The sequence below is a fragment of the Anomaloglossus baeobatrachus genome, unplaced genomic scaffold (genome assembly GCF_048569485.1).
Source record: "Anomaloglossus baeobatrachus isolate aAnoBae1 unplaced genomic scaffold, aAnoBae1.hap1 Scaffold_539, whole genome shotgun sequence".
NCBI lineage: Eukaryota > Metazoa > Chordata > Amphibia > Anura > Aromobatidae > Anomaloglossus > Anomaloglossus baeobatrachus.
The window spans coordinates 138,535-153,818 of NW_027444765.1; the positions used below are offsets into that span (position 1 = coordinate 138,535).

A 15,284-nucleotide genomic window follows, 5' to 3' on the forward strand; every position below is an offset into this window, starting at 1 on the left:
CGATCTTCTGGGGCCACAGCCACTTGCCAGTATCCGCTGGTGAGGTCAAGGGTCGAGAAGTAGTTTGCAGTTCTCAGCGCAGCCAAAGACTCTTCAATCCGAGGTAATGGATAGGCATCTTTATGGGTTATCTGGTTGATCTTCCGGTAGTACACACACATCCGCATGGTACCATCCTTCTTGACCAGCACCAACGGAGCGGCCCAGGGACTACAGCTGTCCCGAATAACCCCTGCCTCCTTCATATTCCTCAACATATCCTTGGCACACTGGTAATATGCAGGGGGAATAGGTCTATACCTCTCTTTGATAGGGGGATGTTCACCGGTGGGGATGTGATGTTGGACCCCCTTAATCTGCCCAAAGTCTAGGGGGTGCTTACTAAAAACCTGTTCATACTCCTGCACCACCCTGTATACCCCTGCCCTGTGATGTGTGGGGGTGTCATCAGTGCCTACATGTAGCTGTTGATGCCACTCCTTTGTCTCCCCCTGGTGTGGGGAAGTGCTGGTGGTAGGTGGGGGTGTAGATGGACTGGTTTCCTGGATAGTGTGAGGGTCCAAGGTGAGCAGCTTGGCAATGGTGGCATACCGGGAAAGCCTGACTTCTTCCTCTCCACAGTTCAGCACTCTCACAGGCACTCTCCCTTTCTTCACATCCACCACCCCTCGGGCGGCCATTACAGTGGGCCAGTGCTCGGAAGGCAGGGGCTCCATCATTGCAGGGTAGTCACGCCCCTGAGACCCTACTGCTGCCCTACACCAGATCATCATCTCGCTCCCAGGGGGCACAGTCAATAGAGCAACATCCATCACTCTCACTCCACCAATCTCCCCTCCTGTTGAGCTTACATGCTGGCGGTACATCAGGGCCCGGATCTCACGCTGCACAGCCCTCTGCCGGCTCCCTGCCGCCGTGGCGGCCAACTGTTGTAATAGGGTTAACACATCATCCATGCAGTGCTCCATCACATTGGTTCCCAGCACTATTTTCGGGTTATGATCACTGGGTTCATTCATGATCACAATCATACCCTGGTGTTGCAGTTCGGCTTGCCCCACTGTCATAGCTACTTGTTTATACCCCACCTGGGTCAATGGAAGTCCATTAGCAGCAATCAATGTTATACTATTGTCTGGGGGCGCCAGTTCATCTACGGCCCAATACCGCTGGTACAACGTGTACGGTATGGTAGTTACCTGTGATCCAGTGTCCAAGAGAGCCATCACTGGTATGCCGTCCACAGCCACGGGGATGATAGGGCGGGCCCCGATATATCGGTCCCGCCAGTCCGGGGGGCCACGATGTTCTACTCCTGAGGATTGGCCCGGGGCCCCAGGGGTTGCTCGTTTAACGGGCACTGTCGGTAGTAATGTCCCGGCTTACGGCACTTGTAGCAGATTGGGGGTCTGCTCCGCGGGTTGTTAGCACTTTTCCGCTGCATCCAGGGAACATCCTCGGGACTGTCAACAAGCTGGATCTGTGCTGGAGGCTGAGGTCTGGTCAGAGGTTGCAGTGCAGCCAGGATTTTGGCAAGGTCTCCGTCCATGCGACGGACCTGGGCTGCCAGTTCTTCCACTGTGCTGCTCGGGGCTGCAGATGTTGGAGCGGTTGATTTGGCTGAGGCCGCCACAACGGGAGCCGTCTCAACGGGCCACGGGGCGGGTTCCAGACCTTCGGTTGCTGGGGGCTGTAGTGCTTTAATGGCCCGCTCCTTTAACACAGCAAAGTCCACATCAGGGTGTTCCAGGGCCCACAGCCGGAGTTGCTTACGGTCCTCAGGGGACCTCATCCCCTGTGCAAATTGCTCCACTAACATCTTGTTGCTATCCGCCTCATTAATAGGATTCGCCCGCTTCAGCGTGCGGAGGGCGGTCTGCAGACGTAGAGCATAGTCCCGAATGCTATCCCCAGCTCGTTGCCGGCACTGGTAAAACTGCATCCTCAGCTCAGCTTCAGTCCGGGTCTCGAAGGCAGTCTGTAGCTTCTCAAAGATGGTGGCTACAGAGAGCCCAGGTCTCCGCTTCCTGCTCCGCCGCTCCGGTTAACTGGCCTAGCACTATCGCTGCACGTTGCTTATCAGTCAGGGGGTACAGCTCTAGCAACGGGTTAAGCTTTTTCCGGAAGGCCTGTAGGGCATCCGGTTTCCCGTCATACTGCGGTAGCCAGGCAGCTCCGGGCGCATAGGGCAAGGAAAACGGCATGACCTGAGCGAGCGTGGGGGCCGCGGCACCTCCCGCCGGTACGGCCGGGACCTGGGCAGGTCCATTCCCATCCACGGGTGCCGCTGCGGCTGCGGCCACCGCTCCTCCAGCGGCTCCGTCGGGCGCAGACATCTTGTTTCCGTCCCCCTTAGCTCTTTCCGGCCCCTCCTCTCTCGGGGCGGGGTTTTGGCCTTCGCGCCTCTACTGCTCGAGAAGACGCTCGAGCGGGAACTTTTCGCGCCAAAGATGGCGGCTTCTGAAATGTTCCTGCCGGATACCTCCGGCGGTAACAAGGCGCACCTCTACCAGACGGCAGAGCGGTAAGATCCTGTTCGTGACGCCAAGTTGTCGCGGGCGGGGAGGAGGGTGTCAGCACACCGCGCTCACCCCTTCTGCTCGGGTCCGGCTGCTCAGTGGTGGCTCGAGCCGTGGACCGGATCCCGGGGGTTTCTCGAGCGGCGCTCCTCGCCCGTGAGTTAAAGGGGGGTTTGGGGTGTTGGGATAATGTCCGTGACGCCACCCACGGTTGTGGTGATTGGTAGCACCACCGCTGCTTAATACGGGGATCCCGGGGATGGTGATGTGGAGCAGCCAGGTGTTGTGTTGCCCCTCCGTGGGTAGGGGTTGGTGATCCCGGGGCCCGGTGATGGCTTGTGAGGTGCAGGGCCTGGTGGGCGCAGGGACGCGGGGGCAGCGCTGTGCCTTGCGGCACGGTGGTACTCACTCAGCCTGAGACACGGACACAGTTTGTACGGTAAACCAAACGGCTGGTAGGACGGTCCCACAGACGGCTGCTTTGCTTCCCAGATAGGTGACGGTGATGTCCCTTTTCCTTGCACCTGTATGTACGGTTGGTTGCGATGGGTCCCCACCGGTAACCCGCTCCCCGGCTTCAAGCTGGGCCGGAGGAGCACTACACTTTGCCCGCAGGCGCTGGCCCTCGGAGACTGGTGCCCTGGCGGTGGCGGTGTCTCCGTTGTACGGGTTGGGCTGTTGCCTTCTGTCGGGTCTTGGTTGTTGGGAGAGCTACGTCCCCGTCACTGACGGATTCGGCAAATTTGGCGACTCCTAGCCTTGCCGGGGTCCGAGAGGCCCCTGCCCTGGTGCTGACTGTCCTTCGGAACACTGCTCCAGACCACCGGGCACACAGCCAACGGGGTCCTTCCAGGAACTTCCGAACTGTCCCTCTCCAGACAGTCACCGCCGTTGCTGACCTTGCTGTTCTGGCCCTACACAAAGCTGGACCTCAGGCTTCTCTCTCTGTCACACACTTGCTTTCCTCCTTTGCCACTTTCCTTTCTTTACTTTCACTTCGTTGTTTACACTTGCCCTCCCTGGGCTAATCTTGTTTACACAAGCTCGCCCTGAGCTCAACTGCCTGGTACTTCCTGCCTCCAGAGCTGTGATCTCCTTGGTGGGCGGAGCCAACCGCCTGGCCCACCCCCTGGTGTGAATCATCAGCCTCTGGAGGAAGGCAACAAGGATTTGTGGTTCAGCTTAGGTGTGCCTACCTGGGATGGGGGGTGTGGTGGTGCGTGACCTGTGTCCCCTGGCTTGCCCAGGGCGACACAGACGCAGGCCCGGTGGGGACGCTTCCCCACACCCTGCTTCACGAGGGACCCGCACCGCACCCTCCGCACCTCCGTCGTCTCCCTACAATCACTACAGGATTGGACTATTCAGGGTTTAACAATCCGTTACTATTAAAATGTAAAAAGTCAATGTTTACATATGGGAATACCCAGAAGATTCATACACCCCATACATCATAGTGGGGGACATTACCTTATTAAGCCCCTCACTCTGAAATTCCGCTTTTGCATACTGATGCTGGTCTGAAAGACACAAAGGAAATCAGATGAGCCGGTTACATCACTCTTGTTGTTATAGAATTTTTATTTGAGATTGCTTGCTCGTCAGTTCAAGGTACACAATTTGAAGGGGGAAGGGGTTGTAAATAAATGTGTTTTTCCTAGTTGGCCTCCATGGACCTTAATGTAATCAGGCTTGAAGAAGGATTCATTGTCTGGGGGGCTTGCGTGTCTATTGTTCCTTTGCAAGGGGCCTCCCTAATACACAATCCTGCAAACTGGCCAGAGACTGTCCTCCTTCATACTTGAAGGTACAGGAAAAACAAATGTCTAAGGGGGCAGGTATGAGCACTTCTGCCCATCAATTGGTCTGAACCCAGGAGAGGGAGGACAATAAGCCACACGTTTGGTCAGTGAGTTGGTGCTGTGAAGTAAAGGGAGTAGTTCCGTTTCTGCAGCCGGGTCCTGGTGCCTATGAATGGATTGTAGAGATTGGTGCTGGATACACATGTTACGGTTGTGATATCCATCATCTGGATTTGAGAAACTACCCTACATTGCATTTTTCATGCTTTTTCCTTGCTTGTTTTAATTAATAAAAGCAAATAAAATCATCCCAGCAAAGTCTATGAGAATCCTGACTTGCTGTGCACATGTTGCTTCTTATTTCCTTGCCGTTTTTGATGCTGAAAAAAGAAGCAGCATGTCAATTGTTTCTGCGTTTTTTCCTACTTTTTATCACCAATTGAGTTCAATGGAGTCAGTGAAAAATGTAGGAAAAAACGCATGCTTTTTTGTGCGTTTTTGTGTGCTTTTTTGACGCCACTGCGGTTCCCTACAGCCATTTCCTCATCTCCCGGTCTTTACTGTAGGACCTTGTTCCAGGGAAGTCCGGTAAGGTCACAAGGTGAATCGAGTTCATGCCAGCGTATCACTGGGATTTCCTGCAAATCCAATGGCATGAACTTGGGTCACCATGTTATGTCACCAGGGTCCCTGCATCTAGTCCACAGAGCCAGTGTTAGCAGACATTTTCTCATCTTGCGGTCTTTACGGCGGGACTTTGCTTCAGGGAACTCCGGTGACATAGGTAGCCTGGTCTGTGAGGCGATCCATGCCTCAGTAACCCGGGGTCATCATGGTGACAACCCAGGGTTACCATGGCAGCAATTGGGTTCCTGTGATCGCATTACAGGGACCTGATCGCCAGGGAGAGTTAAGCGATTCCGCCCCCTGCCTCCTGAATGCTGCGATCATACTGCTGTGAGCGGCGCAAGCATTGCTCCTGGCAGCGAGAGTCGGGTCCCAGCTGTAAAATCACTCGGAGACCTGGCGGCGATCGCGAGTGCCTGAACCCCTGCAATCTCTATGACTAAATAACGCATGGAAAAAAGCATGTGAAAAAACGTGCAAATACAATAAAAAGAGTGGTTTTTTTCAGCTACTTTTTTCCTGCCAAAACATGTGTTTTTCTGTGCAGATTTTGTGCAGTAATTTGGTGTATAAATTTCAGCACCAAATCTGCATCTCCTGCCAAACTAATGGCAAGCGTTATGTCAGGGACTCTCAGCCATCACCAATGTCACCATATAATTGGAGGTCCTAGGTTTTGCCCAATGTGCGGTCTTCTGCAAATTACCATACTTATTTTGTAATTTGCATCTTTTTTGCATGCTTTGAGAGATTTTTTGACAATTTACTACTTTTGTGGCATTGGTTACATCCAAAATGAGCATCAACTGCCAGAGAAAGCGCATTGGCATCTGAATAGGACCTTGATGGATGGGAGCCATTTTGGCGGCACCTGTGGGTCACCGATATTTCTGTGCCGCTGTATCCCTCACATCAGTAAGGTAATATGTCGGGGACTGTCTCAGTCATCACCGATATCACCACATAACAAGAGGCGGGATGTTTTTGCCCAATTTGGAACACATTTTTGCAATTTTTGATTTGTTTTCGCCAGTATGGGTGACCCTTAAGAGCTTCTGCTACAGGAGCAAAAGAGGGTTACAAAATGAGCGTGCCCGACTCCAATGGACGGCGGGGTGAGGTGACGACTTCTAGAAGAAGCGATGGCTATGGCAGCTGTGACGGGTCGGAGGCCTGTGTGTGTGACGTTCATAAGATATAAGGTAAACAAGAGAGGGGGTTTGGAGGGGCCCAGCTCCAGCGGGATAGTCCTGAATTTGGGGTGCAGTGGTCTCTGGGGTAGGTCCCGACTCTGTGTGCACCCTTACGATATCATGGTGGAGCAGGTCTCTCCTCTTTCCATCTATAATAGAGAATATGGAGGAAGGTACCATGGCAACCGATCAGATTTCAACTGCCTTAACTACAGGGCTGGTGAGAAAGTGAAAGCAGTGAGGTGATTGGTCGCTGAGGATAACGTGTTCACTGACCATCTGCGCTGGTTTGTTTACAAGACGACCAATGGACCCTAGATACCACTCAGATTCCCATAGCAACCAGTAAAGCCTGCTTTACACGCTACAATATATCTTACAATGTGTCGGCGGGGTCAGAGTCGTCACCGCCGCCCGCCTGGACCCCCCCGCCCGACTGTGCCTAGCCGGCCGCCCGTCCCCGCTCGACGCCCCACGCGTGGACCCTCGCAGGCCCAGCGCGGAGGACGGGGAGCGGGCGGCTGAGGGCAGGCCGGAGGTCGCGCGGAGGGAGCGGACGGGCCCGACCGGCCCAGCCCTTAGAGCTAATCCTTATCCCGAAGTTACAGATCTGACTTGCCGACTTCCCTTACCTACATTGTTCCAACATGCCAGAGGTTGTTCACCTTGGAGACCTGCTGCGGATATGGGTACGGCCCAGGGCGAGATTTACACCAACTCCCCCGGATTTTCAAGGGCCAGCGAGAGCTCACCAGACGCCGCCGGACCCGCGACGCTTTCCAAGGCTCGGACCCCTCTCTCGGGGCGAACCCGTTCCAGGGCGCCCTGCCTCTCACAAAGGAAAGAGAACTCTCCCCGGGGCTCCCGCCGGCTTCTCCGGGATCGTTTGTGTTGCCGCTCTGGGCGCCCATGCCACCCCCTCCCCCTTTGTTTAGGGGGGAGGGGGAAGGCGGCGGGGCGCCCGTCTCCGCCGCTCTGGGTTCAGGGATCTGAACCAGACTCCCTTTCGATCGGCCGAGGGCGACGGAGGCCATCACCCGTCCCTTCGGAACGGCGCTCGCCGATCGCTTAGGACCGACTGACCCATGTTCAACTGCAGTTCACATGGAACCCTTCTCCACTTCGGCCTTCAAAGTTCTCATTTGAATATTTGCTACTACCACCAAGATCTGCACCCGCGGTGGCTCCGTCCGGGCCCTCGCCCGGGACTTCAGCGCTCACCGCGACGGCCCTCCTACTCATCGCAGCCTAGCCTCCTCGGGCGTCGACTGCCGGCGACGGGAGGGTATGGGCCCGACGCTCCAGCGCCATCCATTTTCAGGGCTAGTTGATTCGGCAGGTGAGCTGTTACACACTCCTTAGCGGATTCCGACTTCCATGGCCACCGTCCTACTGTCTATATCAACCAACACCTTTTCTGGGGTCTGATGAGCGTCGGCATCGGGCGCCTTAACCCGGCGTTCGGTTCATCCCGCAGTGCCAGTTCTGCTTACCAAAAGTGGCCCACTGGGCGCGCGCATTCCACGCCTGGCTCCAGGCCAGCGAGCCGGGCTTCTTAACCATTTAAAGTTTGAGAATAGGTTGAGATCGTTTCGGCCCCAAGACCTCTAATCATTCGCATTACCGGATAAAACTGGGTCTCTGGAGCGTGCCAGCTATCCTGAGGGAAACTTCGGAGGGAACCAGCTACTAGATGGTTCGATTAGTCTTTCGCCCCTATACCCAGGTTAGACGACCGATTTGCACGTCAGGACCACTGTGGAACTCCACCAGTTTCCTCTGGCTTCGTCCTGCCCGGGCATAGTTCACCATCTTTCGGGTCCTATCGCGCGCGCTCGTGCTCCACCTCCCCGACGGAGAGGGCGAAGCGGGCTGGTGGTGCGCCCGCCTTAGTAAACCCCCCGGAGCGGGCGGCGGGATCCCACCTCGGCCGGGGCGCCCCGGCCTTCACCTTCATTGCGCCACGGGGTTTCGCGTCGAGCCCTCGGACTCGCGCGTGCGTTAGACTCCTTGGTCCGTGTTTCAAGACAGGCCGGGTGGGTCACCGACATCGCCGCGGACCCCTGGCGACCGCCTCCCCTCCTAAGGGGGGGAGTTGGCAAGCCCTCCCGCAGCGGCGGCACGGCGGCGGGGGCCTCCTTCCTCCGTCGCCGAGCCCCGCTTCTCCCCCGCGGAACCACTGCCTCCGACCGACAGCCTCCCCCCAGAGAGGGAGATGCGCCGTCCGGGCGACGGGGGGATGGGGAGGGCAGGGCGGTTCCGAAAGAGGTCGCCGAGGAGGTCGTCTCCCTCGGCCCCGGGCGACTGCTTCTGCCGAGAGGGGTATATAACACCGGGAGGGCGTGAGCCCCGTGCCCGAGAGCGCAAGCGCAACCGCTCGGCCACCTTCTGCCCCTGAGGCCTTCACAGCCAGCCCGGAGCCGGTCGCGGTGCACCGTCGCGGAGGAAATGCACTCTGCGGGGACCGGAGCCGCCCGGGCCTAGTCCACCCCCTTCGCCTGTGGCCGGCGGCGCCCACCCCGCCCCCCGAGAGGGGACGGGTGAAGGCAGCCCGCCAGGCGAGCCGGGGTGGGAATTAGCGCGGGAACCCGTGACGGCCGACCAGAGCCCGCCTGGCTGAATCCCCCGGGCGGACCGCACGGACCCCACCCGTTTACGTCTTAGTGGTTTCACGCCCTCTTGAACTCTCTCTTCAATGTTCTTTTCAACTTTCCCTCACGGTACTTGTCCGCTATCGGTCTCGCGCCGGTATTTAGCCTTAGATGGAGTTTACCACCCGCTTTGGGCTGCATTCATAAACAACCCGACTCCGGGGAAACCTGGTCCCGCCGTGCCAGGGGCCGCTACCGGCCTACCACCGTCCGCGGGCTGGGGCCAGTATTAGAAGGACTCGGGCTCTTTAGCGACGCCGGGGTGGTCCGGTCTCCCGTACGCCACATTTCCCGCCGGGCAGACGGGGATTCGGCGCTGGGCTCTTCCCTCTTCACTCGCCGTTACTGAGGGAATCCTGGTTAGTTTCTTTTCCTCCGCTTAGTAATATGCTTAAATTCAGCGGGTCGCCACGTCTGATCTGAGGTCGAGTCAGAGTCCCGGAGAGGGCGGCGGCCGGGCGGGAAAGAGAAACGACGCGTCACGTCGGGCGGTCGTTTTCTATCCCTTCAGCCTCTTTTCTCCACGGACCACGCCGTTCCGCCCTCGCCGTCTTACGGGGGGGAGTGACCGGAGGCAGCCCTGTGTTGCCACAGACAGCCTCGCCGCGCTCTCCCGATTCCCGGGGCGGGGGCAGGTCTGGCTTTAGCGGGACGCAAGGAGACGGGGGAGAGGTCTGGGAACTCCCTTCCTCTTCCTTCTGAATCCCAGCAGCGCCGCGGAGGCAATCGACGGAGGGGCGACCCTCAGACAGGCGTAGCCCCGGGAGCAACCCGGGGCCGCAAGGTGCGTTCGAAGTGTCGATGATCAATGTGTCCTGCAATTCACACTAATTCTCGCAGCTAGCTGCGTTCTTCATCGACGCACGAGCCGAGTGATCCACCGTTAAGAGTCTCGCTCGTTTTTTTTTTCTCTGGATAACGTTGGTCGGCCGCAAAGGCGTAAAAAAACACGTGGGACGGGGGGTGTTCCGCTCAGGAAGGGGGCTCTGTTGTCCCGGGCGCTCGGCCTCTGCCGTCCCTACCTCTGACGGGGAGGGTAACAGAGAAGGGCTCGAGGCTTCTCGACCTACCGCCCGGTCCCGACCCCGGAGCGGGGTGCGGGCTCACGCGGGCGAGCGGTACCCGGGACGGCCTTCGACGCGCAGGTTGTTTCGTTTCCTGCGGCGGGTGGGCGACGGGAGGGAAGGGACCCCCTCCGCGTGCCGTCCCCTGCCGCGCAGGGAGCGCCAGCGGGGCGGAAGTCGGGGTCCCTCCGCTCCCGCATCAGGGGACGAGAGGAAAACCGTGAGCTTCCGGCCCTACACCTCCTTGGAGTGGGGGGTCGCTGGGCGAGACGGCGCGGGCCGCTCCTCGCTCTCTCGTTAATGATCCTTCCGCAGGTTCACCTACGGAAACCTTGTTACGACTTTTACGGAGGACCGTCCCGACGCCACGCCCGGGACCCCGGCTTGGTTTTGGTCTGATAAATGCACGCATCTCTGGCGGTCAGTGCTCGTTTATACGTATTAGCTATAGAATTACCACAGTTGTCCGAGTCAATGGTTTGGAGCGATCAAAGGAACCATAACTGATTTAATGAGCCATTCGCAGTTTCACTGTACCGTCCGTGTGTACTTACACATGCATGGCTTAATCTTTGAGACAAGCATATGCTACTGGCAGTATCAACCAGGTAGCCCGTCGGCGACCGAGCGACGCTCCAGAGAGGCGAAGAGGTGGACGCGTCGAGGTCGGGGAGACGGCAGAGAGACAGAGAGAGGGAGACGCGGGGGTGCACCCAGAGAATGCGCGGTGGGTTCGGGGAGGTGGCAAGGAGGACGCGAGGTCGGCGGAAGGCCGACCCTCTCAGCAGAGGGAGGACACCGCAGAAGGGAGCCCATACGGAAAAGCCGCACGGACGACCAGAAGCCCCCCGGGCGGAACGCGATGGCGAGGAGACTGGCCTCAGGGGGACGCCACGGGCAACACCCCACCAAAAGCCCGGGGCGACCCGCGAGGGGCCGCTTGGGGAACGGGCGGGGCTGAGGCAATGACGACCTGGTGCGGCTCCTCCATCTGGCTTAGTCCCACCTCCACACGCGCAAGGGGTCGTCGGTCCACAGGCAGGCCCGGAGCGGAAGGGCATCCGGAAGCCACCCGGCGAGACGCAGAAGCGAGGAGACTGGCCACCGGGGTCACCTGATGCGGCTCCTCCATCTGGCTTAGTCCCGCCTCCGCCGCGGGGGTCCTCAACCCGACCGGCGGAAGGGCGCGGGGTTGACGGGAGAGGGGGCTGGCTTTCAGGGTCCACCGCGACCAGGCGACTCAGAGGTCTCCCAGATGCTTGGCCTGGCCGTGTCGGCGTCGCCCTACCAGCGTAGTCCTCCCCCCACCCTCGCGCCCATACCTCAACGGCCTTTTTTTTTCTACTTTTCTTTTCGCCTCCCGTGGCTTTTCCAGCGGTGGGCCCAGCTGCCGACGGGATGGGGAAGGGGGCGCGGAGCGCGAGGGGGCCTCCCCTTTTTCCTCCGTCATGGGTTTCTCGCGCCATCTCTCCCTTTTATTTTTAACCAGCTTTCTCTGTCGGACCCTCGGTTCCCTTCTCGTTCCGACTCTCGCTTCTGCCCCTTTTCCGAGCCGCCTCGGGGAGGACGTTCAGGTACCGTGGAAGGTGTACGCAGGCCCGGTGGGGACGCTTCCCCACACCCTGCTTCACGAGGGACCCGCACCGCACCCTCCGCACCTCCGTCGTCTCCCTACAATCACTACAGGATTGGACTATTCAGGGTTTAACAATCCGTTACTATTAAAATGTAAAAAGTCAATGTTTACATATGGGAATACCCAGAAGATTCATACACCCCATACATTATAGTGGGGGACATTACCTTATTAAGCCCCTCACTCTGAAATTCCGCTTTTGCATACTGATGCTGGTCTGAAAGACACAAAGGAAATCAGATGAGCCGGTTACATCACTCTTGTTGTTATAGAATTTTTATTTGAGATTGCTTGCTCGTCAGTTCAAGGTACACAATTTGAAGGGGGAAGGGGTTGTAAATAAATGTGTTTTTCCTAGTTGGCCTCCATGGACCTTAATGTAATCAGGCTTGAAGTAGGATTCATTGTCTGGGGGGCTTGCGTGTCTATTGTTCCTTTGCAAGGGGCCTCCCTAATACACAATCCTGCAAACTGGCCAGAGACTGTCCTCCTTCATACTTGAAGGTACAGGAAAAACAAATGTCTAAGGGGGCAGGTATAAGCACTTCTGCCCATCAATTGGTCTGAACCCAGGAGAGGGAGGACAATAAGCCACACGTTTGGTCAGTGAGTTGGTGCTGTGAAGTAAAGGGAGAAGATCCGTTTCTGCAGCCGGGTCCTGGTGCCTATGAATGTACTGTAGAGATTGGTGCTGGATACACATGTTACGGTTGTGATATCCATCATCTGGATATGAGAAACTACCCTACGTTGCATTTTTCATGCTTTTTCCTTGCTTGTTTTAATTAATAAAAGCAAATAAAATCATCCCAGCAAAGTCTATGAGAATCCTGACTTGCTGTGCACATGTTGCTTTTTATTTCCTTGCCGTTTTTGATGTTGAAAAAAGAAGCAGCATGTCAATTGTTTCTGCGTTTTTTCCTACTTTTTATCACCAATTGACTTCAATGGAGTCAGTGAAAAATGTAGGAAAAAACGCATGCTTTTTTGTGCGTTTTTGTGTGCTTTTTTGACGCCACTGCGGTTCCCTACAGCCATTTCCTCATCTCCCGGTCTTTACTGTAGGACCTTGTTCCAAGGAAGTCCGGTAAGGTCACAAGGTGAATCGAGTTCATGCCAGCGTATCACTGGGATTTCCTGCAAATCCAATGGCATGAACTTGGGTCACCATGTGATGTCACCAGGGTCCCTGCATCTAGTCCACAGAGCCAGTGTTAGCAGACATTTTCTCATCTTGCGGTCTTTACGGCGGGACTTTGCTTCAGGGAACTCCGGTGACATAGGTAGCCTGGTCTGTGAGGCGATCCATACCTCAGTAACCCGGGGTCATCATGGTGACAACCCAGGGTTACCATGGCAGCGATTGGGTTCCTGTGATCGCATTACAGGGACCTGATCGCCAGGGAGAGTTAAGCAATTCCTCCCCCTGCCTCCTGAATGCTGCGATCATACTGCTGTGAGCGGCGCAGGCATTGCTCCTGGCAGCGAGAGTCGGGTCCCAGCTGTAAACTCACTCGGAGACCTGGCGGCGATCACGAGTGCCTGAACCACTGCAGTCGCTATGACTAAATAACGCATGGAAAAAAGCATGTGAAAAAACGTGCAAATGCAATAAAAAGAGTGTTTTTTTTCAGCTACTTTTTTCCTGCCAAAACATGTTTTTCTGTGCAGATTTTGTGCAGTAATTTGGTGTATAAATTTCAGCACCAAATCTGCATCTCCTGCCAAACTAATGGCAAGCGTTATGTCAGGGACTCTCAGCCATCACCAATGTCACCATATAATTGGAGGTCCTAGGTTTTGCCAAATGTGCGGTCTTCTGCAAATTACCATACTTATTTTGTAATTTGCATCTTTTTTGCATTTTTTGAGAGATTTTTTGACAATTTACTACTTTTGTGGCATTGGTTACATCCAAAATGAGCATCAACTGCCAGAGAAAGCGCACTGGCATCTGAATAGGACCTTGATGGATGGGAGCCATTTTGGCGGCACCTGTGGGTCACCGATATTTCTGTGCCACTGTATCCCTCACATCAGTAAGGTAATATGTCGGGGACTGTCTCAGTCATCACCGATATCACCACATAACAAGAGGCGGGATGTTTTTGCCCAATTTGGAACACGTTTTTGCAATTTTTGATTTTATTTCGCCAGTATGGGTGACCCTTAAGAGCTTCTGCTACAGGAGCAAAAGAGGGTTACAAAATGAGCGTGCCCGACTCCAGTGGACGGCGGGGTGAGGTGACGACTTCTAGAAGAAGCGATGGCTATGGCAACTGTGACGGGTCGGAGGCCTGTGTGTTTGATGTTCATAAGATATAAGGTAAACAAGAGAGGGGGTTTGGAAGGGCCCAGCTCCAGCGGGATAGTCCTGAATTTGGGGTGCAGTGGTCTCTGGGGTAGGTCCCGACTCTGTGTGCACCCTTACGATATCATGGTGGAGCAGGTCTCTCCTCTTTCCATCTATAATAGAGAATATGGAGGAAGGTACCATGGCAACCGATCAGATTTCAACTGCCTTAACTACAGGGCTGGTGAGAAAGTGAAAGCAGTGAGGTGATTGGTCGCTGAGGATAACGTGTTCACTGACCATCTGCGCTGGTTTGTTTACAAGACGACCAATGGACCCTAGATACCACTCAGATTCCCATAGCAACCAGTAAAGCCTGCTTTACACGCTACAATATATCTTACAATGTGTCGGCGGGGTCAGAGTCATCACCGCCGCCCGCCTGGACCCCCCCGCCCGACTGTGCCTAGCCGGCCGCCCGTCCCCGCTCGACGCCCCACGCGTGGGCCCTCGCAGGCCCAGCACGGAGGACGGGGAGCGGGCGGCTGAGGGCAGGCCGGAGGTCGCGCGGACGGGCCCGACCGGCCCAGCCCTTAGAGCCAATCCTTATCCCGAAGTTACGGATCTGACTTGCCGACTTCCCTTACCTACATTGTTCCAACATCGAGAGGTATTTCACCTTGAAGACCTGCTGCGGATATGGGTACGGCCCAGGGCGAGATTTACACCAACTCCCCCGGATTTTCAAGGGCCAGCGAGAGCTCACCAGACGCCGCCGGAACCGCGACGCTTTCCAAGGCTCAGACCCCTCTCTCGGGGCGAACCCGTTCCAGGGCGCCCTGCCTCTCACAAAGGAAAGAGAACTCTCCCCGGGGCTCCCGCCGGCTTCTCCGGGATCGTTTGTGTTGCCGCTCTGGGCGCCCATGCTACCCCCTCCCCCTTTGTTTAGTGGGGAGGGGGAAGGCGGCGGGGCGCCCGTCTCCGCCGCTCTGGGTTCAGGGATCTGAACCAGACTCCCTTTCGATCGGCCGAGGGCGACGGAGGCCATCGCCCGTCCCTTCGGAACGGCGCTCGCCGATCGCTTAGGACCGACTGACCCATGTTCAACTGCAGTTCACATGGAACCCTTCTCCACTTCGGCCTTCAAAGTTCTCATTTGAATATTTGCTACTACCACCAAGATCTGCACCCGCGGCGGCTCCATCCGGGCCCTCGCCCGGGACTTCAGCGCTCACCACGCTGGCCCTCCTACTCGTCGCAGCCTAGCCTCCTCGGGCGTCGACTGCCGGCGACGGCCGGGTATGGGCCCGACGCTCCAGCCCCATCCATTTTCAGGGCTAGTTGATTCGGCAGGTGAGCTGTTACACACTCCTTAGCGGATTCCGACTTCCATGGCCACCGTCCTACTGTCTATATCAACCAACACCTTTTCTGGGGTCTGATGAGCGTCGGCATCGGGCGCCTTAACCCGGCGTTCGGTTCATCCCGCAGCGCCAGTT

The 15,284-nt window shown here is 56.6% G+C and overlaps 1 long non-coding RNA gene and 1 other non-coding gene across 2 annotated transcripts in view; both read right to left on the bottom strand.

Moving 5' to 3' along the window:
* LOC142283449 (uncharacterized) overlaps positions 1–15,284 on the bottom strand; it is a 69,713-nt gene that overhangs the window by 20,614 nt on the left and 33,815 nt on the right. Inside the window, exons 2-3 of the long non-coding RNA XR_012745094.1 lie at positions 11,660–11,709; positions 3,990–4,039 (exon numbers count right to left, since the gene is read on the bottom strand). This is a non-coding gene — a long non-coding RNA (uncharacterized LOC142283449). The remainder of the gene's footprint in view (positions 1–3,989; positions 4,040–11,659; positions 11,710–15,284) is intronic.
* LOC142283450 (5.8S ribosomal RNA) lies at positions 9,531–9,684 on the bottom strand. The gene has a single exon (XR_012745095.1). It is a non-coding gene; the product is annotated as a 5.8S ribosomal RNA (ribosomal RNA).